Genomic DNA, 14,084 nt, shown 5'->3' on the forward strand with positions numbered 1-14,084 from the left:
AACTCAATGGTCGTAATTCACAGCTGAGGTAAGAATTCGTACCCTATTTTCTGGTGAAATTCTGTTTTGATTCAAGTTCTTGGCTGAGTTTTAAGTGTAAGCATGGGTTTGAGTTTTTTGGACCTTTAGTTATAATTGATGTGTCTTAGAGGCTAGGGGTTGTTATTTGTTGTTTATCTAAGTTGTTGGTACTATTTTTATGGTTGAAATAGGTTGAAATGCTGTTTTTTTGAGGTTTTGGTTCGGAGGAAATGGTTGGAAAGTGTTGAAAATTCTGGGTTCGCGGGGTTGTGCTACGATGCTATTCTTGGAGCGCCACGGCCCACATGAACTCAGAAGCTAGGGAGGTGCTATGAATTGTCTTAGCGGCGCGACGCTTGGTGGGATGCGCTGCGACGCGTGTCTAGGAAAATGAGGGTCAGGGCTCTCTGACTTGTAGAGGGTTGCAACGCTTGGGTGGGGCGCCACAGCTCAAATAGAGAATTTCGGCCAAATAGGGTTTTAAGCTCGGGAACCTAAACCTAAAGGCTTGGGAGGGGTTCTACTACCCGGTTTAGTATAATTCGAGATCCCGAAGGCTATAAATTTACCTTGAAACTCTTAAATAGTCTAAGTCATTGATGGTTATCTGTTATTGCGTTGTGACTAGGTTACACCGCTAGGGTTCGGGAGTAGGGATTGTGCTCGGGATCGCCATACATTATCTGCTTGGGACTTGAGGTAAGAAACCTGCACCCTGGTTGTAATTGGGGCTCAAAGCCCTGTTAACGAATATGACTATGACTGTATTTGAGATTATCTGGTTAGGCATGCTTGTATATGTTGCATCTGATTGTGTGTTTATGCAATCTATATGTTGATTATATCTGATCTGAAAACTCGGCCTAAGGGCGTCAGGGCCGGCAACAAGCATGCGGAACGCAGCTTGGCCTAAGAGAGCCGGGGTCAGTAATAAGAACTAAAAACTCGGCCTAAGGGTGCCAGGGCCAGCAACAAGCGTGCTGAATGCAACTTGACCTAAGAGAGGAGGGGTCGGCAATAAGATCTGAAAGCTCGGCCTAAGGGAGTCGGGCTCGAACACCACCTAAAAAACTATAAGTGTTGTTTGCACTTGTCTAACTTGTTGATTGTTTAAGTTGAGCTATGTGTTTGTTTGAGCAGGATTGTTACTGCTAAGCTTGTTGTTTATATTATGTTACTTATTGAATCTGTGATTTAAGTTTTCTTGCTGAGCCTCGTCTCACGGGTGCTTTGTGGTGCAAGTAAGGGCATGGGAAAGCTGGACTAGCCATGAGTAGGAGAGGTTCACGAGCGGTGTGTACATATACAGCCTACTCAACCACCACGACCGGGATTGCTTGGGAGGAACTAGGATTGAACCTTGTTTTGCCGCTTAGGACGACTAGTTTGTTTTATATTTGTCTTTCTTTAGTCTGTAAACACTGTTTAGGATCCCATGTATAAACTAAACACTCATAATGAAAAATGACTACTTCTTTGACCAAAATTTTTAATACCTAACATTGGTTTAGTCTTTAATTACACATTTAAGTCCAAATGACTTGCCTAGCGAGTTAGACACTATTTTAAACACACAGTGTAACGGTATTGGCTAACTAGGGCGTTACAGTAACGTTATTTGATTTTTTTTTGTTTCATTAGATTGATTCAGACTAAATACTTTGAAATTATAATATAAAAAGTGAAGATAAATCCTATATTTCTATAATAATTTGTGCTTAAATAGAAAATCTAATTTGAAAAAAGTGATAGTTTGATTAATTTATACTATCAATAAAACTTGGGAATCAATATACTTATAAGTATTATTAAACTTACATTTTGTAGAGTCTAATACCTTAATAATCTTTCTTCTACCAACTTGTTTACAATTCCTATTTTATTTATGTATCTTGTCCTTAATACATTTATTACCATCATTTATTTTATTGTTCTTGATACAAAAACACCATCAATATTTGGAGCAAGGGTAGAGTTGATTTAATATTGATTTAAAATAGTTTCTTTTTTATTTCAGACAACTCCTTTAAGTTCGGCATTCTTTCTTACACGAACTCTATAATATATATATATATGATTCATGCACTTGCGATATACATATTAAAACATACTCACTTTTGGGTCCATGAAGTTTTTGGCGCCGTTGCCGGGAAGTTGCAAGAAAAGAAATGAACTTTTTAATAAATAGACCTATTTTAATATATGGACCTATTTTAATAAATATTAATACCAACTAGGATCATACCCATATATAAATACTAAATCATATACAAATAGATCAGGGATTCCTTCTTATAGTCTATCAAGTGTCCTTGAGTCTTTTTTTATAAATCAACGATCTTCCTATCAAGTGTTCTGAGATCTCACACCTTGATCTTTTAGACCAATCCTTAAACACACAAGGACGTATGTGGGCACGTAGGATTCAAAATGTTGATTTATGTGACTCCCTAGATGTACTCAACACATGAGATCTAGAAAGTTTTGACAGAGAGAATGTTTATAATAGCTTTCAAGTTTAGAGAAAACTATCGTTTTTTAGAGAGAGAAAGAGTCTGTATTTTATTATTCAAAATAATAATCAAGCCATTTTCTGAAAGTTATGTACTATCAGACTCATAAAGATATTTAATCTAATTAAATAATTTATTTAAATAAAACATAATTCAAATTAAAACTAATCATATTTTTTTTATTTAATTATTTATTTAAATCATATTTAAAAAGGACAATTGAATAATTGATTAAACAAATTTAATTGAAATTCAAAATTCAAATCCCTGATGCTAGGCGCCACACACTGTACAGTATAGTGTGTGTCGCCCAGCCCTATTAGGGTTTCCATAATTTTCTCATTTGTTTATTTAATCAACTTTTAAGACAATATATTTATCCAACATAAATTTCAGTTAATTCAAAATTAACTTTATCTTAAAATATAGTTTTAAAATAAATAAATAAATATCATATTATAAATAAGATATTTATTATTCTCTCTTTATATTAATCCAAACAAGATTAATATTAATTTTAACATATAGTTTTTCAAAATAAAAACTATAGAGTTAAATAATTAATTAATTCACAATTAATCAATTACCCATAATTATCACATTATTATTTACTTGCCCTGAAAAATTAATTCATTTGCAATTTAGTCCTTTCTCTTTACAAATCTTTCTTTTGACATCCTTACCCTTGATAGTGTAGGAAAATGGTGATCTGGGGACAAGGGACCTATAATACGAAGCTCTAATAAACCAGATTATTAATTAAACTCTTTAATATAATAATCTTATTTATCAACTCCATGATTACTCCACTATAAATATGAAATTGCACTCAAAGTATTTATAGAATTACATCTACAGAGTTTTCTTTAGTAGTCCAGTGATATAATCAATATATGTAGTTCTGTCCTCCATTATTTATTTGTTAATTAGAGCTGGTCAAAATGACAATTTTACCCTTCTAATTACCTCTTGATCATTAAGTACCATTAATTCAATAGCGAATAATTAATCTATAATCTAATTATAGATTTGAGCTCAATAACTATTCAGTTCCAGAATCAAACCTTAAGGGAACCAATATTCGATCCATTAGAAAAGCATGGATTCCAATATTGTAATTCATGTTCCAAGCCATCCATGATATTGAATCTCCAAAACAAAATTCATTAGCCTCATTATTCTAAGAGACCTTAACAAGTGAATCAAAAGATCCAATTAACATAAACAGGAGTTCATGAATACTCAGGATTTAGACTGATCTACAAATGATCATCTATTATGATAAGAATTAAATCTTTACTTCAAACGACAAGTTTATAAAGATAATTAATTCTCATCGGTCCTGTCATATATAATCTCTATTATATACAACACATTTACTAATATGTCTATCCACATCAGTAATCCGAATCTAGATTACTTGCACCTCGTATGCTTAACAAACTGTACTAGTAACTATTCATTAAAGATTTCTTACTTTAATATGTTACTGACTATTTTATTCATTATATGTGATTTTAATTCTCTCGTAACAATACAAGATCATATTCTCATGAATGAATAAAGAATTTTCTTGATATTATTTATAATTAATTCAAACAATAATGATAACATTCAAATATAATAAAATTGTACTTTTACTTAAAACAAATTAAATGTCTTTACATGCTTTTAGGGCATTAATCCTAACAAATAAATCTTATCTTAAAGGAAATATGAACAAAATTCTCAATCCGCCTCTGTTAATTAACCTCGGGGAGTTGTTAGTAGTGTGTGAGTACGTTGAATCAATTAGGCCTGGTGACAAGTCACTACAAGAAAAAATGCTTTTAATAACACCGAAAATGTGTTATCAAAACATACGATAACATTTTCTGATGTGTTAAGACCGACTATGTTATCGTAGGTCAGGGTACTTTACATAACACTTTATCAGTGTTATACAGATGTGTTATTGTACTGTCAATGATAACACAATTTCTGTGTTATTTTAATATATAGATAAGTGTTTAATTATGTTATTTATAGTCGATTATATAACATTTTTTTTGTGTTATACTACACTTTAGTATAACACTTTTTTTGTGTTATATTAGCTTAGAGAAACATAATCTTTTTTTACTTACACAAAACTAGGAAAACAAATATGAAAGTTGAGGCCAAATAAGGTAACATAAATAGATTTTTATTAATTACTCAAATGTAATTACAATATTTAGTCTACTAGTCTAGGCTTAAGAAATCATATTACAACATAATTTATGCCCAATTCAGATTCCTTTATCACTAAATACAAAACAAGACATGTATACAACAATTAGTGAAATACATTCTTCCATTCTAAAGGCCTCAACTACAAATGTTGTCAAGAATTGCTCCAAAGAAATCATCTCAATATACCTGAACATTATAAAAAAAAAGTCCTTTTATTATTAAGAACAAAAGTTCTTGCCACCACAACAACAAACTTACAGTCTTTTCTTAAATGATACATTGAAAACTTTCAAAAGAAGAAAATGGAAAACTAAGATAAATACTTATCTGTTTTAGTTCAATAAAATAAGAGAGCTATCAAGAAAGAGCTAGGGAATTTTCAGTTGAACAATAAAATAAGAGAGAATCAGTAGAGAATTTCTCTATGGTGATGAGTCTAATGACTCAAAACAGTCAGTTGGACTGTAGATACTATACTGCTATATATAAACTATCATATTTAATGATATTCTTTTATTCTTATATATAAATATATATAAATAACTATTATAACCGGTTTCTCTGCCAAAGCTAGCTAGCTCATGTTTAGAAATCATTTACATAAGAAACTATACATGACCCTGAAATTTTCATAGTATTAAAACAAAAGTGACCTTCCAATTTGAAATTCAAGTTATAAATGCTAACCCAAATGCTGAAAAACAAAATCATATTTACAAATAAAATGAAGAGAAATAGATCAATGGTGCTGAGAGAAACATGTATTTTGGTGATTCAAGCTTATAGACAAAATAATGATGGCCACATACCAGTAGTATATACAGTAGAAGAAGCCAATACAACATGCCAACTCATATATACATATATTTCAAGGGAACAATACTATGGAATCAGTAATAGAAGAAATTGAAGAAACAACATGAAAGAAGAACTTTGAAAGATCATCAGAAAATCAACAAAAAAATGCAATACTTTATGTGCTGTCATTTCAGTTTAAGCACAGGGGCACTATCACGATTGATACTATCAGATGATTCATTTTGGTGTTATGTGCTGTCATTTCAGTATAATCAGTTAGTAATGCCACTGATTCAGAGACTGCAGTATAGTCTAAGGAAAAGTATAATACATCAATAACTTTTCAAATAAAGTAGTTGAAAATAATAAATAGCTTCTGTAACATATAACCCACCCGTGGAGCCTTCCAAAGCAAGAGTATCAATACAGTGCCGGATAGAATCACATATGTTTGCCAAAGCCCAAGAAGCAGTTATTCACACCTGAAACAACAAACGTCTCTTCGCACCTGAAACAACAAACGTACAGGAAAATATTACTCCCTTATGAACAAATTAGAGAGCAGGGTTATTATAAAAACTGAAAGTAAAAGAGAAATACCGATATTGAGGGGTCGCGAGTATTAATCTCCACTGTGTGAATCAATTTGTTCAGGATCTCTGCACTATACCATTTAAGTTTCTAGTAATTCTTCTGTCTATATTTCGAGCTCAAAGAAACATGAAAGCATGAAAAAAAAATTAAAATCACCTCTGGAAAACTTCAGGAAAACATGAAATGACACCAATGGCTCAACAAGAAGCTGATCTAACTGAAGGCACCTTGTCTTGTTTGGCTGCATTAATCTGCAAAGTCTCTTAGTTATAATGCATAAACTTGTCTGCAAATAATAGGTTAACTGGAGAGCCTCTAAAAATACTGTGTGATTGTTTACTTTTTCCAAGTAATGAGACCTTATTAACAAAATAAAGACAAACAAAGCAGTAAAAAATTAAGACAAAGCTATTACTAACAGACTTTTGGATTATCAACACTAATACAATCTAATCTAAAGGAAAATTTTGTTAATTTAAGAGATGAACTCTATCTCTAAACAGAGAGATACACCACAAAATGTAAGAAACCTATCATAACTTAAAAAAAAATTCAAAAAGATCACTCATGCAACTAAGAAGTTTATGCTCAGTCTAATATAAATTAAAATACTAAATAAGAGGAACACCTCATGTAGTTAATGACCATTAAACAAATAAGCTCCAAAGCTTTTTCAGAAGTTCAATAATGGTATCATGAATTAATAGAAGCTGTCCTTTTGGCTCTGTCAAGTCAGAAAGCATAACATAAAGCAAATAATATTTAATGAAAATTGATAATATTAAAGAGAGGGAAGAAACATATCCCTTAAAGAGCTATGTGTCAATCTCATTTCAGATAATCCACTCCATTCTCCATTGTTCTGCTTCTTCATTACATTTATCTAATATTTAGCCTATGTGCTTATAGTATATATACAGAGAGGAGGGGGCAGACGGAAAAGGAAACTGATTTGCAGATTATTGAGGGACACTCTAAGAGACAAATTTGTATTATATGTAAGGAAAATTGGACTGAAGAAAATTACATAGAAAAAATCAAACCACACTTCAAAACAAGATATTCACATCCATCTCAATTCGCTATGACCAGTTAATTCAGTCCAAGACACAAATTTTTCTACTTAAATAATTAGGCTGCTTCAAACAATAAAACGAACAAAACACAAGTTAATAATCCAATTAGTTTGACTACTTGGTGAAACAAAATTGCAAGAAAGAGCAATCTGTATTGCAGTATTCTGCTTGTCACCAGTAAGCATCCAGAAATTAATTCCTGCTTTTCTTAATGCCTCTATTGTTTCTGGTACCCCATCCAGACAATTACAGTTTAAAATATCACAACTATCAGTATCTAGTACAATCCAAGCAATAGTATCCCTAATCTAACTATGTTTCCCCTTCTACTGAGCACTCTGCAATTAGTAGAAAATATACACACATATATATATATGTTAGAAAAAAGTAATAAGTGCATTATGTCACCTGTAAACGGTCTTCTATTGCGGTAACCCCAAGGATCACAAGATCATGTTCTAATCTTTGACAGACCTCAGCTAGTCTCCACTGCACAGAGTAGTGAAGTAAAGGGAGTGGATAGACAGAAAACTCATGACATGTGAATGAGTTTGTGTGCTTTAGGTGTTTACCTCTCTATCAACCACTGTACTACTGGCCTCTTTAAACATCGAAGACCATTCCTGATACTCATCTTCCTCCAAAATACGCCAAGCAAGACAAAGTGTGATTGCTTAATCTAACAATGATAAGATATGGTTCAGTATACACAACTGTCAACAACACTTAAAACATTTGTCCAAATACCAAATAGACAAAAAAGAATATAGTGAGATATAAATTGGCCATTCATATAGTAATTACAAAGCAAACAAAATGCACTTAGAATTGACAGTAAAAAGATGGAGAGACAAAATAAAACTATATTCATTAATGGTTCAAACTTAACATAAAGAAACATATTCCAACTCAAATGTCCAAAAAAATCATCATTTTCATGTGACTGAAATTAATTGTATAGTTTCATGATTCCATCCTTGAAACAAAGAGTGTAATAAATATAAAATATGTTCTAGTGCACCAAATTTTTTTTTTTAGATTATTTAAATTTTTGTGATTTATTTGATTTAAAGTGTGATGAATTGTTTTGTTTAAGTGTTGTTATTTTATTTGGTTGATTATTTGTTTTATTTGATTGTTTGTTATTTTATTTAATTGTTAGAATTGTTTGGTTAATTAATTTAATAAGTGAATAATTGTGTAACATGTTATTTTACTATTAGTGTTACATTTTAATTAAGTGTGACAAATGAGGTAATTATGTGAGCTATGGTGGAATGCACTAAGGTGCATGATAGATAGTAATGCACCCTAGTGATTTAGTGTGTGCTAGTGCATGGTAGCATGGTGCACATGTGTAGATTTTTCTACACATTTTATACTTCCTTATTTTAGATTTTAATTGGGTTAATTTATTTATAAAAAAAAAAAAAAGGGAAGGAGAGTGTTGGGCGTGTGACCTAGTGGGAACGGAAGGATTTCCTTAAAATGATAAAAATAAAAAATTGAAGACCATAATTATTTTGGGGATAGGCATGATCATTTTGTTCCTTTATATCTTTTCAAAATAAAGAGAAATTAAGAGAAAATAAATGGGAAATGGAAACTTACCTTATTGTGTTAGGGGAGACTTTATGGGAGGATTTTTGATAAAAGGGTTATGAAAGGAGAGAAGAGCCATTGCTCTTGTGTGTGGCTGTCGTGACCTAGAGAGAGAGAGAGAGAGAGTGGCGTGTAGAGAGAGAGAGAGAGAGAGAGAGAAGAAAGAAAGAAGGAAGGAGAAGGTGAGGAGGAACCCCTCCTAGAGTATGTCTTCTTGTTTTCTCTTTTGCATAATCTCTTTATTTGATAATATGTTATTGATTGTGTTATTTTTTTGTGTGTTTGGGTTCTTCCTTCTCCTCATGGTGGTTTTCCAATAAAAAAACCCTAGGCTTGAACAAGGGTGTGGAGTTTGGGTATTGATCTTTTGTGTTCTTGATTTTACAATCAAGAGAGGTAATGGTCTTTTCTTAGCCCTTATATTTGTTTTTGGTGGGTTGTCTATGAGGTTTTGTTAATAATGCTAATGGTTGATTTTGGTAGGATTGATGTATAGGATTTGGATATTGTGAGAGTATGATTTGTGTTAAAGGGTTGTGATGTTGATTTTGCTATGCATAAAAAAAATTGTGATAATCTATGAGTGCATGTTTGGTGATTTCGGCCTAGGTACACCCAAGGGTGTTCTTGATATGTTGTGTGATTTACAATATATTAGATCCATGTTTTAGGACCTATGTTATATGGGTAAGAGAATAAGTGGCAATCTTGATATCTTGATCATGAAATTTTGTTAGATACATGTTATATTTTGAAAGATTAAATTATAAGATGCATGAAAATAATGATAGAAACATGTTAGGTTAATATAAGGCATATGTGAATATGGTGCTTATAAATTACTATATGTTATTTTATTGATAGAGTTTTGTTGGTTTTCATGGAATTGCAACAAATGGTTTTTAAAAGGATTCATGTGAATATGTTAGTGATATTAGAATCATGCATATTATAAGAGTATAATGAGATTTTAAGCATGTATGATTTTATGTAATTTTTGAGACAAAAGTTGAGTTTTATAAAAAATTAAGCTTGCTGTTTTTTTTTGTAAATAATTGGGTAAAAGTTGATAAAAAGATGAGTTGCATGCATAAATAATGTTCTTGATGAATATGTTAATTTTTATGAAATTAAAAGAGGATTTTAAGTCTCATGTTATGATATTTTACTCAATTAATTTCCTACAGATTTTTTATTGAATTTTGGGAAAATATGGGTTTATAAACTTTAATATGGTGATTTTTAATGATAATAATAGTTGCTGGAATTTTGTAATAAAATGTGAAGTAAGTTTCACTAAAAATGAATTTGATTAATTTTTGGAATAAATTATTTTTTTTAAGTTATGGTAATATTGAAAAATGATATTTTTAATGGTATGAATGCATATTTTGATAAGTAATGATTTTTCATTTATTTTGAATGAGAAAAATATTTAGACTCTATTTATTTGAGATTTTTGAATAAAATAAATGGTGGCTGAAAGTTTGTTTTAAAAAGGTTAACAATTGCTATTAAATTGTCACATATGGATTTTTGCTACATAAAAACTAAGTCTTAAGTAATTTAAATCAAAATGTATTATTCCACACTTAAAATATATTTTTCACATCATTTTTGTAACACAATGATAAAATATATTTTTCTAAAGAAACATATTAAAATAGGTATTTTAATTAAATCCAAGCTTGTTGGTTAATTCTTGGTAAATTAATATTTATTTAATGAAAATGTCACATATTTTATTTTGAGCTAAAATAAAATAAATTTATAAAATAAAATAAAGTTTTTGAGAAATTTAATCAACTTAGAAGTTTTAAGAAAATAAAGCGTGTAATATGTCTATTGATTTTAAAATAATAAAAGAAATGTAGAATTATCGTTTTTTAAAACGTCTTTATTACGCAATGCTCCCACGTATGCATGTTACATGCAAATCCACTTTTACGTCCAAAATCATGATTATTATTCAACTATGTGATTTTTTATAAAACAATCATGTTAGTAAAATGGGTAGAATGAGCATTATTCTTTTTTGGCGATAATTGCATGTTTAATGTAACTGTTATCATGAGTGCATGGCCCATGCACACATGAGTTGTATGGAAGGGCAAAGTAGTAATTTTATGAACCTAAGAAACGTTATTTTGATTATGATATAGGCTCGTTGAAAGATTGTGAAATTCTTAGCTTGGACCTGAGGTAAGGAAGTTAGATAGATTTTATGATTTTATGCTATGAATGGTAAGGCTGTTATATGAATGAACTGTTATGAAATTATGAATGCCTTAATGTGATGATCTGTTGAATGTGATATGTGTATGGATGTTAGATACATCAAACAGAATACGATGTTAGATACATCAAACAGATTTCGATGTCAGATACATCGAACGAGTTACTAAGGACATTGAGACGTGACTCCTAGGGCGGACGCGCCGAGGTTATTCAAGGACCAGTGATCTCCTGTTTACCTCATAGGGTGACATGGACAACTAGCGTTCCATGCTCATCATGTATGCTGTATGTTTGTGATATGATGATATGTCACATTTATGTTATGATATGATGATATGTCACATTTATGTTATGGTATGATGATATGTCACATTTATGTTATGATATGATGAAATGTTACATTTATGTTATGATATGATGATATGTCACATTTATGTTATGATATGATGAAATGTTATATTTATGTTATGATACGATGATATGTCATATTTATGTTATGATATGATGAAATGTTACGATTATGTTATGATATACCATGATGTTTTAGATGAACGTTAGTGTTTGGTTGTTTGTTGTTTTTCTTACTTGCTTATTTGCTTGTACTTCCTTACTGGGCTTTTAGCTCACCCCCCTTACTTTCCTTCCAAGTAGCAAATAGGTTTTCTCTATGGCACGCGTGGTGACGTGAGGAGTTCTTTCATCATGGGGTGTATGGCGTGGGGTAATCCTATGGACGATAAAACGATCAACGAAGAACGCCATTTAAATTATGTTTTGTTTTAAGGGACTTTTCCTAAATTATCAGTGGGACTCTGTTATTTAAATTATTTGGTTTCTTTGAACTTTGCATAAAAACCTATGTTTTATTTTAAACTTGTGGCGCCAACTTGCATGGTTTTAAATAAGTCCCCCCGAGACTTTAATAATGGATGGTATTCTTTTATAAACTATGTTATGCGAATGCTTTGTAAGTGTTAGTTTAGGGCGTTCTTTACATATGTAGACTTCAGTAATTGATGATTTCAGATTTTTATAATCTTTAAGAACAGTAGACTTTTTTCTTTCTTCTTTTTTTCTTATTTGGTCTTATTGAATAAATGCAAAGTATAGACTTGGAAATGTTTATCACATTAAATAGAAATAAAAAAGAGGATTAGAATAGAGGGAATCGAAACCTGCTGGCCATTGTCTCCTTCTCTGTGGATTAGAATTTTCCCAATCTTGATTCCCTTACAACATGCTCTCAGAGCATTCTCCATACTCTCACCGCTGTAATGACAAGAATAAGTGTGCAATGAGAATATATCGAATTAGTACATTGTGAAAAATTACAGCTTTGAATCTTATTTTTTGGCCCAAGAATATAAATCCTCTAGAGTTTGCTTCCAAATATAAAATTTATATGAAAAACTAACAAAAAAACACATGCCACAATTGCTTTGCGAAATTACCTCCTGATTATAGACACACCACATAATCTCTTACAGAAATCTACACCAGTATACACGGACTCTGCGAAAGACAGGAGATGTAAATTAGCTATCAGCAATTACAGTTTCAAGAAATTGGACTCTCTTAGCAAAATCAAAATTAGAAAAAGAAAACAAAATAATGAAGGTATCATCTATACAGCATAAACTAACTTTAGTCTTTGAACAGCAAACATGCATATGAAGCATGGATCCTAAACTGTCATATTAGGACAGTTAATATTAGATTTTCCTTTTTAGAGATTTGCAGTACTGACAACATAATGCTTTGCTTTTCTAATATGAGTAGTGGCACTTAATTGTTGAGGCTAAACAATTAATGCCCTCACATTCAGACAAGAAGCTAATGTTACTCATATGCTAAAAAATTTCCTGTTTAAAAAAAGAAAAAAGGAAAAGTTACAATATGATAAGTAATTTTTCACATATAAGCTGAAGGAACCCATTAAAAATGAAAACAGAAAACTGAAAGGGACAAAGAACTAAAAATTCCATTTGACTGTCAGCTTACTAGTTGGAGTGACCACCTGTTTTTCTGTAAATGGCAGATGTCCCAGACCATGCTCAACGACCTGGTAATAATTTCAAGATCATTACTCATTGACTAATCCCATTCTCAAAATGAAAAACCATAAATAAACCATCCTCAAAATATATGATTCCCTCTATGCACATAACAAGGTTTTGCAATCTATCACATAAATGCAAAATCAAAGCAAGGAACAAAGACAGATATAGAAGTTTGTCATGTATTCTCATTAGTTATACCAATTAAGTAATGAACATCAAAAGCTAAAATGGCTTGCTGTTTGTTAATTTATTCCAAAAAAAACTGAGAAATTACCTTATAAATCATTGAGTTTGTGAGCGTTTTTCTTGCTCAAATTTGACTCTTTCTCTCCATTTCCAGGCATAGCTAATTCTTTCGCAAAAATAAGTGCCTAGCAAAGAACCAACATTAAAATTATAATACTCTAGCATAACACATTTTTATTAGTATTATATTCATGTGTTATAGAAATGGGTATTTGGTGTAGTGAGTAAACCATAAAAATTATATTGTTGTGAAATCTCTAATAATTCCAAGTATGCTCCGTGGTTGTAGTTTTAACTGCTCTTTCACATCAGAAAATTGTTAGCTTGAGATTATATTTGTTGCCTTGTTTGTAAAAATTGTATGCATAATTGGGAACGTAATTTTAAAAATCTATTAGTAAAAAGACATTTATCTTTATTAGAAATTAAAAATGTTAGTAAAAGTTTGAGCATCATGGAACCAATTGTTAATATTGATAGAAATCATGTTGATGAAAATGTCGTACACAAAAAAACCTTACTTGAATATCTTACACCTATTTCATCTAAATCTCATTCATGTATTGTTTTTCCTATCACTTCTGCTACCCATTTTGAGCTTAAACCATCAATCACTCAATTATTGCTGTCTTTTTATGGGTTAGATAGAGAGGATCCTTACATGCATGTCAAAGATTTCTTAGAAATTTGCTCAACATTTAGATTTCAAAAATTTTCTGATG

The 14,084-nt window shown here is 31.0% G+C and overlaps 1 long non-coding RNA gene across 2 annotated transcripts; it reads right to left on the minus strand.

Annotated features, from left to right (window-relative positions):
• Positions 1-4,722: 4,722 nt before the first annotated feature.
• Positions 4,723-13,137, minus strand: LOC133815316 (uncharacterized). Of its 2 annotated transcripts, none has more exons than XR_009884817.1 (3): positions 13,058-13,137; positions 12,508-12,568; positions 4,723-4,934 (listed from the first exon to the last, which is right to left on the minus strand). It is a non-coding gene; the product is annotated as an uncharacterized LOC133815316 (long non-coding RNA). The 2 variants fall into 2 exon arrangements; XR_009884818.1 differs by lacking the exon at positions 4,723-4,934 and adding an exon at positions 12,206-12,325.
• Positions 13,138-14,084: the final 947 nt, after the last annotated feature.

This window comes from Humulus lupulus, chromosome 1 (assembly GCF_963169125.1).
Source record: "Humulus lupulus chromosome 1, drHumLupu1.1, whole genome shotgun sequence".
Lineage (NCBI taxonomy): Eukaryota > Viridiplantae > Streptophyta > Magnoliopsida > Rosales > Cannabaceae > Humulus > Humulus lupulus.